At 29.4% G+C, this 15,736-nt stretch overlaps 5 non-coding genes across 5 annotated transcripts; all 5 read left to right on the top strand.

Moving 5' to 3' along the window:
- The first annotated feature begins 2,661 nt into the window (after positions 1 to 2,661).
- On the top strand, positions 2,662 to 2,734 carry TRNAR-UCG (transfer RNA arginine (anticodon UCG)). Its single transcript has one exon. It is a non-coding gene; the product is annotated as a tRNA-Arg (tRNA).
- A 653-nt stretch (positions 2,735 to 3,387) lies between these two features.
- On the top strand, positions 3,388 to 3,460 carry TRNAR-UCG (transfer RNA arginine (anticodon UCG)). Its single transcript has one exon. It is a non-coding gene; the product is annotated as a tRNA-Arg (tRNA).
- A 2,844-nt stretch (positions 3,461 to 6,304) lies between these two features.
- Positions 6,305 to 6,377, top strand: TRNAR-UCG (transfer RNA arginine (anticodon UCG)). Its single transcript has one exon. It is a non-coding gene; the product is annotated as a tRNA-Arg (tRNA).
- Positions 6,378 to 11,668: 5,291 nt separating this feature from the next.
- Positions 11,669 to 11,741, top strand: TRNAR-UCG (transfer RNA arginine (anticodon UCG)). The gene has a single exon. It is a non-coding gene; the product is annotated as a tRNA-Arg (tRNA).
- A 3,835-nt stretch (positions 11,742 to 15,576) lies between these two features.
- On the top strand, positions 15,577 to 15,649 carry TRNAR-UCG (transfer RNA arginine (anticodon UCG)). Its single transcript has one exon. It is a non-coding gene; the product is annotated as a tRNA-Arg (tRNA).
- Positions 15,650 to 15,736: the final 87 nt, after the last annotated feature.

The raw sequence follows: 15,736 nt of genomic DNA, 5'->3' as shown, positions 1-15,736 counted from the left end.
ATAAAACGTAAAAATCCTTTTGGAAAATGTAAGTGTTTACCTGTTAACTTGTTCGATTTTGGTAATCTGTGTTGCAAAGCAATTCTTTGACCAAATTGATACTATAATGGTTATTTGCATTTTTGCATATAAAAATAACATCTCACATGTTTAGAAGGAGTCAATGAAATCAGAACACCCATTGTTCAATGAGAAAATGTCTAAAGCCTACATCCCTAATCTTTTCATAAAACTTTATAGCATGGCTATAGAAAAGTTAAGTTATTTCTCAGCTAAATTAAGGATTTAACAAAATCTAGGCTATCTGAAAGGTATACTTTGTAATGTTCACTCAAAATAAATCATTAAAATATGTAGTTGGATTTCATTTTGTAATTCATATGCAAGTTTTTCCAAAACATTCCTCTAGAAAAAACTTCTAAATTTTGAATGTTATACTTGAGTTTGCTATTACCACACCTTCCACAGGTTCGACATCTTCTACATAGTTGACTGCGTGGCCTAATGGATAAGGCGTCTGACTTCGAATCGAAGATTGAGGGGTCGAGTCCCTTCGTGGTCGAGGTTTTCTTTTTGATCACTATTTAAACTATTCATGAAATAAATGGATGACAAAGATGTAAAGAATGTACATTTCTAAATGTAATTCCTATAGGAAAATAAATACAACATAAACAATGATGTGTATGATGTACATATAGTTACAGTTTTTTTAGATTTTAGGTTGATAGTAAATGTTATCCTTTTGGAAAAGATAAGTATTCACCTGTTAACTTGTTCTATGTTGGTAATCTGTGTTGCAAAAAATTCTTTGACCAAATTGATACAATAATGGATATTTGCATATCTGCATATAAAAATTATATCTCACATGTTTAAAGGAATCAATGAAATCAGAACACCCATAGTCCATTTAGAAATTGCTATAAAGCCTACATCCCTAATATTTTCATAAAACTTAAAAATCCTTTTGGAAAATGTAAGTGTTTACCTGTTAACTTGTTCGATTTTGGTAATCTGTGTTGCAAAGCAATTCTTTGACCAAATTGATACTATAATGGTTATTTGCATTTTTGCATATAAAAATAACATCTCACATGTTTAGAAGGAGTCAATGAAATCAGAACACCCATTGTTCAATTAGAAATTGCTCTAAAGCCTACATCCCTAATCTTTTCATAAAACTTTATAGCATGGCTATAGAAAAGTTAAGTTATTTCTCAGCTAAATTAAGGATTTAACCAAATCTAGGCTATGTGAAAGGTATACTTTGCAATGCTCACTCAAAATAAATCATTCAAATATGTTGTTGGATTTCATTTTGTAATTCATATGCAAGTTTTTCCAAAACATTCCTCTAGAAAAAACTTCTAAATTTTGAATGTTATACTTGAGGTTGTTATTACCACACCTTCCACAGGTTCGACATCTTCTACATAGTTGACTGCGTGGCCTAACGGATAAGGCGTCTGACTTCGGATCCGAAGATTGAGGGTTCGTGGTCGAGGTTTTCTTTTCGATCACTATTTAAACTATTCATGAAATAAATGGATGACAATGTTGTAAAGAATGTACATTTCTAAATGTAATTCCTATAGGAAAATAAATACAACATAAACAATGATGTGTATGATGTACATATAGTTACATTTTTTTTAGATTTTAGGTGGATAGTAAAAGTTATCCTTTTGGAAAAGATAAGTATTTACCTGTTAACTTGTTCAATTTTGGTAATCTGTGTTGCAAAAAATTCTTTGACCAAACTGATACAATAAAGGATATTTGCATATCTGCATATAAAAATTATATCTCACATGTTTAAAAGGAATCAATGAAATCAGAACACCCATAGTCCAATGAGAAATTGCTCTAAAGCCTACATCCCTAATCTTTTCATAAAACTTTATAGCATGCATATAGAACAAATAAGTTATCTCTCAGCTAAGTTAAGGATTTAACAAAATCTAGGCTATGTGAAAGTTATACTTTGTAATGTTCACTCAAAATAAATCATTAAAATATGTTGTTGGATTTCATTTTGTAATTCATATGCAAATTTTTCCAAAACATACTTCTAGAAAAAACTTCTCACATGTTTAACGGAATCAATGAAATCAGAACACCCATAGTCCAATGAGAAATTGCTATAAAGCCTACATCCCTAATATTTTCATAAAACTTAAAAATCCTTTTGGAAAATATGTGTTTACCTGTTAACTTGTTGGATTTTGGTAATATGTGTTGCAAAGCAATTCTTTGACCAAATTGATACTATAATGGTTATTTGCATATCTGCATATAAAAATTACATCTCACATGTTTAGAAGGAATCAATGAAATGAGAACACCCATAGTTCAATGAGAAATTGCTCTAAAGCCTACATCCCTAATCTTTTCATAAAACTTTATAGCATGCCTATAGAAAAGTTAAGTAATTTCTCAGCTAAGTTAAGGATTTAACAAAATCTAGGCTATGTGAAAGTTATACTTTGTAATGTTCACTCAAAATAAATCATTAAAATATGTTGTTGGATTTCATTTTGTAATTCATATGCAAGTTTTTCCAAAAAATTCCTCTAGAAAAAACTTCTAAATTTTGAAGGTTATACTTGAGTTTGCTATTACCACACCTTCCACAGGTTCGACATCTTCTACATAGTTGACTGCGTGGCCTAATGGATAAGGTGTCTGACTTCGGATCAGAAGATTGAGGGTTCGAGTCCCTTCGTGGTCGAGGTTTTCTTTTCGATCACTATTTAAACTATTTATGAAATAAATGGATGACAATGTTGTAAAGAATGTACATTTCTAAATGTAATTCCTATAGGAAAATAAATACAACATAAACAATGATGTGTATGATGTACATATAGTTACAGTTTTTTTAGATTTTAGGTGGATAGTAAAGTTATCCTTTTGGAAAAGATAAGTATTTACCTGTTAACTTGTTCAATTTTGGTAATCTGTGTTGCAAAAAATTCTTTGACCAAATTGATACAATAAAGGATATTTGCATATCTGCATATAAAAATTATATCTCACATGTTTAAAAGTAATCAATGAAATCAGAACACCCATAGTCCAATGAGAAATTGCTCTAAAGCCTACATCCCTAATCTTTTCATAAAACTTTATAGCATGGCTATAGAAAAGTTAAGTTATTTCTCAGCTAAATTAAGGATTTAACCAAATCTAGGCTATGTGAAAGGTATACTTTGCAATGTTCACTCAAAATAAATCATTCAAATATGTTGTTGGATTTCATTTTGTAATTCATATGCAAGTTTTTCCAAAACATTCCTCTAGTAAAAACTTCTAAATTTTGAAAGTTATACTTGAGGTTGTTATTACCACACCTTCCACAGGTTCGACATCTTCTACATAGTTGACTGCGTGGCCTAATGGATAAGGCGTCTGACTTCGGATCAGAAGATTGAGGGTTCGAGTCCCTTCATGGTCGAGGTTTTCTTTTCGATCACTATTTAAACTATTCATGAAATAAATGGATGACAATGTTGTAAAGAATGTACATTTCTAAATGTAATTCCTATAGGAAAATAAATACAACATAAACAATGATGTGTATGATGTACATATAGTTACATTTTTTTTAGATTTTAGGTGGATAGTAAAAGTTATCCTTTTGGAAAAGATAAGTATTTACCTGTTAACTTGTTCAATTTTGGTAATCTGTGTTGCAAAAAATTCTTTGACCAAACTGATACAATAAAGGATATTTGCATATCTGCATATAAAAATTATATCTCACATGTTTAAAAGGAATCAATGAAATCAGAACACCCATAGTCCAATGAGAAATTGCTCTAAAGCCTACATCCCTAATCTTTTCGTAAAACTTTATAGCATGCATATAGAACAAATAAGTTATCTCTCAGCTAAGTTAAGGATTTAACAAAATCTAGGCTATGTGAAAGTTATACTTTGTAATGTTCACTCAAAATAAATCATTAAAATATGTTGTTGGATTTCATTTTGTAATTCATATGCAAATTTTTCCAAAACATACTTCTAGAAAAAACTTCTCACATGTTTAACGGAATCAATGAAATCAGAACACCCATAGTCCAATGAGAAATTGCTATAAAGCCTACATCCCTAATATTTTCATAAAACTTAAAAATCCTTTTGGAAAATATGTGTTTACCTGTTAACTTGTTGGATTTTGGTAATATGTGTTGCAAAGCAATTCTTTGACCAAATTGATACTATAATGGTTATTTGCATATCTGCATATAAAAAATACATCTCACATGTTTAGAAGGAATCAATGAAATCAGAACACCCATAGTTCAATGAGAAATTGCTCTAAAGCCTACATCCCTAATCTTTTCATAAAACTTTATAGCATGCCTATAGAAAAGTTAAGTAATTTCTCAGCTAAGTTAAGGATTTAACAAAATCTAGGCTATGTGAAAGTTATACTTTGTAATGTTCACTCAAAATAAATCATTAAAATATGTTGTTGGATTTCATTTTGTAATTCATATGCAAGTTTTTCCAAAACATACCTCTAGAAAAAACTTCTCACATGTTTAAAGCCTACATCACTAATATTTTCATAAAACTTAAAAATCCTTTTGGAAAATGTAAGTATTTACCTGTTAACTTGTTCAATTTTGGTAATCTGTGTTGCAAAAAATTCTTTGACCAAATTGATACAATAAAGGATATTTGCATATCTGCTTATAAAAATAACATGTCACAATTTTAGAAGGAATCAATGAAATCAGAAAACCCATTGTTCAATGAGAAATTGCTCTAAAGCCTATATCCCTAATTTTTTCAAAAAACTTTATAGCATGGCCATAGAAAAGTTAAGTTATTTCTCAGCTAAATTAAGGATTTAACAAAATCTAGGCTATCTGAAAGGTATACTTTGTAATGTTCACTCAAAATAAATCATTAAAATATGTTGTTGGATTTCATTTTGTAATTCATATGCAAGTTTTTCCAAAAAATTCCTCTAGAAAAATTATATCTCACATGTTTAAAGGAATCAATGAAATCAGAACACCCATAGTCCAATGAGAAATTGCTATAAAGCCTACATCCCTAATATTTTCATAAAACTTAAAAATCCTTTTGGAAAATGTAAGTGTTTACCTGTTAACTTGTTGGATTTTGGTAATCTGTGTTGCAAAGCAATTCTTTGACCAAATTGATACTATAATGGTTATTTGCATATCTGCATATAAAAAATACATCTCTCATGTTTAGAAGGAATCAATGAAATCAAAACACCCATAGTCCAATGAGAAATTGCTCTAAAGCCTACATCCCTAATCTTTTCGTAAAACTTTATAGCATGCATATAGAAAAAATAAGATATCTCTCAGCTAAGTTAAGGATTTAACAAAATCTAGGCTATGTGAAAGTTATACTTTGTAATGTTCACTCAAAATAAATCATTAAAATATGTTGTTGGATTTCATTTTGTAATTCATATGCAAATTTTTCCAAAACATACTTCTAGAAAAAACTTCTCACATGTTTAACGGAATCAATGAAATCAGAACACCCATAGTCCAATGAGAAATTGCTATAAAGCCTACATCCCTAATATTTTCATAAAACTTAAAAATCCTTTTGGAAAATGTAAGTATTTACCTGTTAACTTGTTCAATTTTGGTAATCTGTGTTGCAAAAAATTCTTTGACCAAATTGATACAATAAAGGATATTTGCATATCTGCATATAAAAATTACATCTCACATGTTTAAAAGGAATCAATGAAATCAGATCACCCATAGTCCAATGAGAAATTGCTATAAAGCCTACATTCCTAATATTTTCATAAAAGTTAAAAATCCTTTTGGAAAATGTTAGTGTTTACCTGTTAACTTGTTTGATTTTGGTAATCTGTGTTGCAAAGCAATTCTTTGACCAAATTGATACTATAATGGTTATTTGCATATTTGCATATAAAAATAACATCTCACATGTTTAGAAGGAATCAATGAATTCAGAAAACCCATAGTTCAATGAGAAATTGCTCTAAAGCCTACATCCCTAATTTTTTCATAAAATTTATAGCATGGCTAGAGAAAAGTTAAGTTATTTCTCAGCTAAATTAAGAATTTAACAAAATCTAGGCTATCTGAAAGGTATACTTTGTAATGTTCACTCAAGATAAATCATTAAAATATGTTGTTGGATTTCATTTTGTAATTCATATGCAAGTTTTTCCAAAAAATTCCTCTAGAAAAAACTTCTAAATTTTGAAGGTTATACTTGAGTTTGCTATTACCACACCTTCCACAGGTTCGACATCTTCTACATAGTTGACTGCGTGGCCTAATGGATAAGGCGTCTGACTTCGGATCAAAAGATTGAGGGTTCGAGTCCCTTCGTGGTCAAGGTTTTCTTTTCGATCACTATTTAAACTATTCATGAAATAAATGGATGACAATGTTGTACAGAATGAACATTTCTAAATGTAATTCCTATAGGAAAATAACAACAACATAAACAATGATGTGTATGATGTACATATAGTTACAGTTTTTTTAGATTTTAGGTGGATAGTAAAAGTTATCCTTTTGGAAAAGATAAGTATTTACCTGTTAACTTGTTCAATTTTGGTAATCTGTGTTGCAAAAAATTCTTTGACCAAATTGATACAATAAAGGATATTTGCATATCTTCATATAAAAATTATATCTCACATGTTTAAAAGGAATCAATGAAATCAGAACACCCATAGTCCAATGAGAAATTGCTCTAAAGCCTACATCCCTAATCTTTTCGTAAAACTTTATAGCATGCATATAGAAAAAATAAGTTATCTCTCAGCTAAGTTAAGGATTTAACAAAATCTAGGCTATGTGAAAGTTATACTTTGTTATGTTCACTCAAAATAAATCATTAAAATATGTTGTTGGATTTCATTTTGTAATTCATATGCAAATTTTTCCAAAACATACTTCTAGAAAAAACTTCTCACATGTTTAAAGGAATCAATGAAATCAGAACACCCATAGTCCAATGAGAAATTGCTATAAAGCCTACATCCCTAATATTTTCATAAAACTTAAAAATCCTTTTGGAAAATGTAAGTGTTTACCGATTAAATTGTTCGATTTTGGTAATCTATGTTGCAAAGCAATTCTTTGACCAAATTGATACTATAATGGTTATTTGCATTTTTGCATATAAAAATAACATCTCACATGTTTAGAAGGAATCAATGAAATCAGAACACCCATAGTTCAATGAGAAATTGCTCTAAAGCCTACATCCCTAATCTTTTCATAAAACTTTATAGCATGGCTATAGAAAAGTTAAGTTATTACTCAGCTAAATTAAGGATTTAACAAAATCTAGGCTATCTGAAAGGTATACTTTGTAATGTTCACTCAAAATAAATCATTAAAATATGTTGTTGGATTTCATTTTGTAATTCATATGCAAGTTTTTCCAAAACATTCCACTAGAAAAACTTCTAAATTTTGAATGTTATACTTGAGTTTGCTATTACCACACCTTCCACAGGTTCGACACCTTCTGCATGGCCTAATGGATAAGGCGTCTGACTTTGAATCAAAAGATTGAGGGTTCGAGTCCCTTCGTGGTTGAGGTTTTCTTTTCGATCACTATTTAAACTATTCATGAAATAAATGGATGACAATGTTGAAAAGAATGTACATTTCTAAATATAATTCCTATAGGAAAATAAATACAACATAAACAATGATGTGTATGATGTACATATAGTTACAGTTTTTTTAGATTTTAGGTGGATAGTAAATGTTATCCTTTTGGAAAAGATAAGTATTTACCTGTTAACTTGTTGGATTTTGGTAATCTGTGTTGCAAAGCAATTCTTTGACCAAATTGATACTATAATGGTTATTTGCATATCTGCATATAAAAAATACATCTCACATGTTTAGAAGGAATCAATGAAATCAGAACACCCATAGTTCAATGAGAAATTGCTCTAATGCCTACATCCCTAATCTTTTCATAAAACTTTATAGCATGCCTATAGAAAAGTTAAGTAATTTCTCAGCTAAGTTAAGGATTTAACAAAATCTAGGCTATGTGAAAGTTATACTTTGTAATGTTCACTCAAAATAAATCATTAAAATATGTTGTTGGATTTAATTTTGTAATTCATATGCAAGTTTTTCCAAAACATACCTCTAGAAAAAACTTCTCACATGTTTAAGAGGAATCAATGAAATCAGAACACCCATAGTCCAATGAGAAATTGCTATAAAGCCTACATCCCTAATATTTTCATAAAACTTAAAAATCCTTTTGGAAAATGTAAGTATTTACCTGTTAACTTGTTCAATTTTGGTAATCTGTGTTGCAAAAAATTCTTTGACCAAATTGATACAATAAAGGATATTTGCATATCTGCATAAAAAAATTACATCTCACATGTTTAAAAGGAATCAATGAAATCAGAACACCCATAGTCCAATGAGAAATTGCTATAAAGCCTACATTCCTAATATTTTCATAAAAGTTAAAAATCCTTTTGGAAAATGTAAGTGTTTACCGATTAAATTGTTCGATTTTGGTAATCTATGTTGCAAAGCAATTCTTTGACCAAATTGATACTATAATGGTTATTTGCATTTTTGCATATAAAAATAACATCTCACATGTTTAGAAGGAGTCAATGAAATCAGAACACCCATTGTTCAATGAGAAATTGCTCTAAAGCCTACATCCCTAATCTTTTCAGAAAACTTTATAGCATGGCTATAGAAAAGTTAAGTTATTTCTCAGTTAAATTAAGGATTTAACAAAATCAAGGCTATCTGAAAGGTATACTTTGTAATGTTCACTCAAAATAAATCATTAAAATATGTTGTTGGATTTCATTTTGTAATTCATATGCAAGTTTTTCCAAAACATTCCTCTAGAAAAAACTTCTAAATTTTGAATGTTATTCTTGAGTTTGCTATTACCACACCTTCCACAGGTTCGACATCTTCTACATTGTTGACTGCGTTGCCTAATGGATAAGGCATCTGACTTCGGATCAGAAGATTGAGTGTTCGAGTCCCTTCGTGGTCGATGTTTTCTTTTCGATCACTATTTAAACTATTCATGAAATAAATAGATGACAATGTTGTAAAGAATGTACATTTCTAAATGTAATTCCTATAGGAAAATAAATACAACATAAACAATGATGTGTATGATGTACATATAGTTACAGTTTTTTTAGATTTTAGGTGGATAGTAAAAGTTATCCTTTTGGAAAAGATAAGTATTTACCTGTTAACTTGTTCAATTTTGGGAATCTGTGTTGCAAAAAATTATTTGACCAAATTGATACAATAAAGGATATTTGCATATCTGCATATAAAAATTATATGTCACATGTTTTAAAAGGAATCAATGAAATCAAAACACCCATAGTCCAATGAGAAATTGCTCTAAAGCCTACATCCCTAATCTTTTCGTAAAACTTTATAGCATGCATATAGAAAAAATAAGATATCTCTCAGCTAAGTTAAGGATTTAACAAAATCTAGGCTATGTGAAAGTTATACTTTGTAATGTTCACTCAAAATAAATCATTAAAATATGTTGTTGGATTTCATTTTGTAATTCATATGCAAATTTTTCCAAAACATACTTCTAGAAAAAACTTCTCACATGTTTAACGGAATGAATGAAATCAGAACACCCATAGTCCAATGAGAAATTGCTATAAAGCCTACATCCCTAATATTTTCATAAAAGTTAAAAATCCTTTTGGAAAATGTAAGTGTTTACCTGTTAACTTGTTGGATTTTGGTAATCTGTGTTGCAAAGCAATTCTTTGACCAAATTGATACTATAATTGTTATTTGCATATCTGCATATAAAAAATATATCTCACATGTTTAGAAGGAATCAATGAAATCAGAACACCCATAGTTCAATGAGAAATTGCTCTAAAGCCTACATCCCTAATTTTTTCATAAAATTTATAGCATGGCTAGAGAAAAGTTAAGTTATTTCTCAGCTAAATTAAGAATTTAACAAAATCTAGGCTATCTGAAAGGTATACTTTGTAATGTTCACTCAAGATAAATCATTAAAATATGTTGTTGGATTTCATTTTGTAATTCATATGCAAGTTTTTCCAAAAAATTCCTCTAGAAAAAACTTCTAAATTTTGAAGGTTATACTTGAGTTTGCTATTACCACACCTTCCACAGGTTCGACATCTTCAACATAGTTGACTGCGTGGCCTAATGGATAAGGCGTCTGACTTCAGATCAAAAGATTGAGGGTTCGAGTCCCTTCGTGGTCAAGGTTTTCTTTTCGATCACTATTTAAACTATTCATGAAATAAATGGATGACAATGTTGTACAGAATGAACATTTCTAAATGTAATTCCTATAGGAAAATAACAACAACATAAACAATGATGTGTATGATGTACATATAGTTACAGTTTTTTTAGATTTTAGGTGGATAGTAAAAGTTATCCTTTTGGAAAAGATAAGTATTTACCTGTTAACTTGTTCAATTTTGGTAATCTGTGTTGCAAAAAATTCTTTGACCAAATTGATACAATAAAGGATATTTGCATATCTTCATATAAAAATTATATCTCACATGTTTAAAAGGAATCAATGAAATCAGAACACCCATAGTCCAATGAGAAATTGCTCTAAAGCCTACATCCCTAATCTTTTCGTAAAACTTTATAGCATGCATATAGAAAAAATAAGTTATCTCTCAGCTAAGTTAAGGATTTAACAAAATCTAGGCTATGTGAAAGTTATACTTTGTTATGTTCACTCAAAATAAATCATTAAAATATGTTGTTGGATTTCATTTTGTAATTCATATGCAAATTTTTCCAAAACATACTTCTAGAAAAAACTTCTCACATGTTTAAAGGAATCAATGAAATCAGAACACCCATAGTCCAATGAGAAATTGCTATAAAGCCTACATCCCTAATATTTTCATAAAACTTAAAAATCCTTTTGGAAAATGTAAGTATTTACCTGTTAACTTGTTCAATTTTGGTAATCTGTGTTGCAAAAAATTCTTTGACCAAATTGATACAATAAAGGATATTTGCATATCTGCATATAAAAATTACATCTCACATGTTTAAAAGGAATCAATGAAATCAGATCACCCATAGTCCAATGAGAAATTGCTATAAAGCCTACATTCCTAATATTTTCATAAAAGTTAAAAATCCTTTTGGAAAATGTTAGTGTTTACCTGTTAACTTGTTTGATTTTGGTAATCTGTGTTGCAAAGCAATTCTTTGACCAAATTGATACTATAATGGTTATTTGCATATTTGCATATAAAAATAACATCTCACATGTTTAGAAGGAATCAATGAATTCAGAAAACCCATAGTTCAATGAGAAATTGCTCTAAAGCCTACATCCCTAATTTTTTCATAAAATTTATAGCATGGCTAGAGAAAAGTTAAGTTATTTCTCAGCTAAATTAAGAATTTAACAAAATCTAGGCTATCTGAAAGGTATACTTTGTAATGTTCACTCAAGATAAATCATTAAAATATGTTGTTGGATTTCATTTTGTAATTCATATGCAAGTTTTTCCAAAAAATTCCTCTAGAAAAAACTTCTAAATTTTGAAGGTTATACTTGAGTTTGCTATTACCACACCTTCCACAGGTTCGACATCTTCTACATAGTTGACTGCGTGGCCTAATGGATAAGGCGTCTGACTTCGGATCAAAAGATTGAGGGTTCGAGTCCCTTCGTGGTCAAGGTTTTCTTTTCGATCACTATTTAAACTATTCATGAAATAAATGGATGACAATGTTGTACAGAATGAACATTTCTAAATGTAATTCCTATAGGAAAATAACAACAACATAAACAATGATGTGTATGATGTACATATAGTTACAGTTTTTTTAGATTTTAGGTGGATAGTAAAAGTTATCCTTTTGGAAAAGATAAGTATTTACCTGTTAACTTGTTCAATTTTGGTAATCTGTGTTGCAAAAAATTCTTTGACCAAATTGATACAATAAAGGATATTTGCATATCTTCATATAAAAATTATATCTCACATGTTTAAAAGGAATCAATGAAATCAGAACACCCATAGTCCAATGAGAAATTGCTCTAAAGCCTACATCCCTAATCTTTTCGTAAAACTTTATAGCATGCATATAGAAAAAATAAGTTATCTCTCAGCTAAGTTAAGGATTTAACAAAATCTAGGCTATGTGAAAGTTATACTTTGTTATGTTCACTCAAAATAAATCATTAAAATATGTTGTTGGATTTCATTTTGTAATTCATATGCAAATTTTTCCAAAACATACTTCTAGAAAAAACTTCTCACATGTTTAAAGGAATCAATGAAATCAGAACACCCATAGTCCAATGAGAAATTGCTATAAAGCCTACATCCCTAATATTTTCATAAAACTTAAAAATCCTTTTGGAAAATGTAAGTGTTTACCGATTAAATTGTTCGATTTTGGTAATCTATGTTGCAAAGCAATTCTTTGACCAAATTGATACTATAATGGTTATTTGCATTTTTGCATATAAAAATAACATCTCACATGTTTAGAAGGAATCAATGAAATCAGAACACCCATAGTTCAATGAGAAATTGCTCTAAAGCCTACATCCCTAATCTTTTCATAAAACTTTATAGCATGGCTATAGAAAAGTTAAGTTATTACTCAGCTAAATTAAGGATTTAACAAAATCTAGGCTATCTGAAAGGTATACTTTGTAATGTTCACTCAAAATAAATCATTAAAATATGTTGTTGGATTTCATTTTGTAATTCATATGCAAGTTTTTCCAAAACATTCCACTAGAAAAACTTCTAAATTTTGAATGTTATACTTGAGTTTGCTATTACCACACCTTCCACAGGTTCGACACCTTCTGCATGGCCTAATGGATAAGGCGTCTGACTTTGAATCAAAAGATTGAGGGTTCGAGTCCCTTCGTGGTTGAGGTTTTCTTTTCGATCACTATTTAAACTATTCATGAAATAAATGGATGACAATGTTGAAAAGAATGTACATTTCTAAATATAATTCCTATAGGAAAATAAATACAACATAAACAATGATGTGTATGATGTACATATAGTTACAGTTTTTTTAGATTTTAGGTGGATAGTAAATGTTATCCTTTTGGAAAAGATAAGTATTTACCTGTTAACTTGTTGGATTTTGGTAATCTGTGTTGCAAAGCAATTCTTTGACCAAATTGATACTATAATGGTTATTTGCATATCTGCATATAAAAAATACATCTCACATGTTTAGAAGGAATCAATGAAATCAGAACACCCATAGTTCAATGAGAAATTGCTCTAATGCCTACATCCCTAATCTTTTCATAAAACTTTATAGCATGCCTATAGAAAAGTTAAGTAATTTCTCAGCTAAGTTAAGGATTTAACAAAATCTAGGCTATGTGAAAGTTATACTTTGTAATGTTCACTCAAAATAAATCATTAAAATATGTTGTTGGATTTAATTTTGTAATTCATATGCAAGTTTTTCCAAAACATACCTCTAGAAAAAACTTCTCACATGTTTAAGAGGAATCAATGAAATCAGAACACCCATAGTCCAATGAGAAATTGCTATAAAGCCTACATCCCTAATATTTTCATAAAACTTAAAAATCCTTTTGGAAAATGTAAGTATTTACCTGTTAACTTGTTCAATTTTGGTAATCTGTGTTGCAAAAAATTCTTTGACCAAATTGATACAATAAAGGATATTTGCATATCTGCATAAAAAAATTACATCTCACATGTTTAAAAGGAATCAATGAAATCAGAACACCCATAGTCCAATGAGAAATTGCTATAAAGCCTACATTCCTAATATTTTCATAAAAGTTAAAAATCCTTTTGGAAAATGTAAGTGTTTACCGATTAAATTGTTCGATTTTGGTAATCTATGTTGCAAAGCAATTCTTTGACCAAATTGATACTATAATGGTTATTTGCATTTTTGCATATAAAAATAACATCTCACATGTTTAGAAGGAGTCAATGAAATCAGAACACCCATTGTTCAATGAGAAATTGCTCTAAAGCCTACATCCCTAATCTTTTCAGAAAACTTTATAGCATGGCTATAGAAAAGTTAAGTTATTTCTCAGTTAAATTAAGGATTTAACAAAATCAAGGCTATCTGAAAGGTATACTTTGTAATGTTCACTCAAAATAAATCATTAAAATATGTTGTTGGATTTCATTTTGTAATTCATATGCAAGTTTTTCCAAAACATTCCTCTAGAAAAAACTTCTAAATTTTGAATGTTATTCTTGAGTTTGCTATTACCACACCTTCCACAGGTTCGACATCTTCTACATTGTTGACTGCGTTGCCTAATGGATAAGGCATCTGACTTCGGATCAGAAGATTGAGTGTTCGAGTCCCTTCGTGGTCGATGTTTTCTTTTCGATCACTATTTAAACTATTCATGAAATAAATAGATGACAATGTTGTAAAGAATGTACATTTCTAAATGTAATTCCTATAGGAAAATAAATACAACATAAACAATGATGTGTATGATGTACATATAGTTACAGTTTTTTTAGATTTTAGGTGGATAGTAAAAGTTATCCTTTTGGAAAAGATAAGTATTTACCTGTTAACTTGTTCAATTTTGGGAATCTGTGTTGCAAAAAATTATTTGACCAAATTGATACAATAAAGGATATTTGCATATCTGCATATAAAAATTATATGTCACATGTTTTAAAAGGAATCAATGAAATCAAAACACCCATAGTCCAATGAGAAATTGCTCTAAAGCCTACATCCCTAATCTTTTCGTAAAACTTTATAGCATGCATATAGAAAAAATAAGATATCTCTCAGCTAAGTTAAGGATTTAACAAAATCTAGGCTATGTGAAAGTTATACTTTGTAATGTTCACTCAAAATAAATCATTAAAATATGTTGTTGGATTTCATTTTGTAATTCATATGCAAATTTTTCCAAAACATACTTCTAGAAAAAACTTCTCACATGTTTAACGGAATGAATGAAATCAGAACACCCATAGTCCAATGAGAAATTGCTATAAAGCCTACATCCCTAATATTTTCATAAAAGTTAAAAATCCTTTTGGAAAATGTAAGTGTTTACCTGTTAACTTGTTGGATTTTGGTAATCTGTGTTGCAAAGCAATTCTTTGACCAAATTGATACTATAATTGTTATTTGCATATCTGCATATAAAAAATATATCTCACATGTTTAGAAGGAATCAATGAAATCAGAACACCCATAGTTCAATGAGAAATTGCTCTAAAGCCTACATCCCTAATTTTTTCATAAAATTTATAGCATGGCTAGAGAAAAGTTAAGTTATTTCTCAGCTAAATTAAGAATTTAACAAAATCTAGGCTATCTGAAAGGTATACTTTGTAATGTTCACTCAAGATAAATCATTAAAATATGTTGTTGGATTTCATTTTGTAATTCATATGCAAGTTTTTCCAAAAAATTCCTCTAGAAAAAACTTCTAAATTTTGAAGGTTATACTTGAGTTTGCTATTACCACACCTTCCACAGGTTCGACATCTTCAACATAGTTGACTGCGTGGCCTAATGGATAAGGCGTCTGACTTCGGATCAAAAGATTGAGGGTTCGAGTCCCTTCGTGGTCAAGGTTTTCTTTTCGATCACTATTTAAACTATTCATGAAATAAATGGATGACAATGTTGTACAGAATGAACATTTCTAAATGTAATTC

This window comes from Taudactylus pleione, unplaced genomic scaffold, assembly GCF_031769625.1.
Source record: "Taudactylus pleione unplaced genomic scaffold, aTauple2 ptg000914l, whole genome shotgun sequence".
In the NCBI taxonomy this organism is placed as follows: domain Eukaryota; kingdom Metazoa; phylum Chordata; class Amphibia; order Anura; family Myobatrachidae; genus Taudactylus; species Taudactylus pleione.
Note: the sequence above shows the minus strand (reverse complement) of the source record. Positions and strands in the feature narration are given on the sequence as shown.